Source organism: Elgaria multicarinata, chromosome 4 (genome assembly GCF_023053635.1).
Source record: "Elgaria multicarinata webbii isolate HBS135686 ecotype San Diego chromosome 4, rElgMul1.1.pri, whole genome shotgun sequence".
NCBI lineage: Eukaryota > Metazoa > Chordata > Lepidosauria > Squamata > Anguidae > Elgaria > Elgaria multicarinata.
The window spans coordinates 122,132,730-122,133,837 of record NC_086174.1 but is presented as its reverse complement, the minus strand read 5'-3'; positions in this window follow the sequence as shown (position 1 = coordinate 122,133,837).

Sequence of the window (1,108 nt, the reverse complement as noted above, 5' to 3'; positions counted from 1 at the left end):
TTTCCTGGGAGTAAGCCCCAATTTACTCAACTGGGTTTACTTCTGAGTAATGAGTGGCTACAAAGTTAACAAAACAATGAAACAATAAACTTTTAACAAAAACAATCATATATATATGAATCTCCAGCAAAGGAGATCTTTACCTTGTCCTGGTGCTGGAGCTTGAGCACCTCAAGGATGCCATGAGCTAAACCGTGAAGGGACCCCCAAGATGGGAAGGTCATGGCAGAGAGGTCAGACTAAATACGATCCCTGGGGAAGGTAATGGCAACCCACCCCAGTATTCTTGCCTTGAAAACTAAATGGATCAGCAACGGCTGACAGAAAGCTCTGGCGTGGGCTGGTCCATGAAGTCACAAAGAGTCGGAAGCGACTGAATGAATAAACAACAAACATATATAAGAATAAAATGTGTAACACTTTTTAGAGGCATACTATAGATAGATAGATAGATAGATATAGATATGATTGTTTTTGTTATAAGTTTATTGTTTCATTATTTCCTTAACTTTGTAGCTACTCATTGTTTAACTTTTGGTTAAGGTGAGCACCTGTTGTTCATACATTTAGACAGGGTTGCACTCTAAATGTTTTGTCCTGCTCAATCCTGTTATTCAAAGTAAATGCCGTTGAGTCCAGCGGGATTTATTCCCAACCGTAGGATAAGATTTCAGCCTGGCAGTCCGATCCGGAGTTAAATGGGGCTTTCTAAACGCCAGTAATGTCATCCGCGTTTACCTGTGCACGAGTGTCATTAGACTGAGTAAGCACGTCTAGCGCTCCACGCAACCCTCCGCTCAATGGCCCACAGAACGTTCCTCCGGAGGAGCGGACTCACCTCTGTAGCCCCGCCCCTTGGGTCTGACCGCGCCCCCGGACAGCGCTGGGCACCTCCCTCCTCCTTCTCCTCCTCCTCCTCACCAAAACATTGACACGTGCTTCGGTGGCTTCTCGTCACGTGATGCAGACACCTGAAACGTCACAATGGCCGGAGCAGCCAATCGCGGCGTGGGATACCGGGTGGCAACAAGCGCAGCGCAGGCTGGCCAATGGGCGAGAAGCAAAGGGGCGGGGGGAAATGGAAGTTCCTTGTCGCTTCCGTCAATAA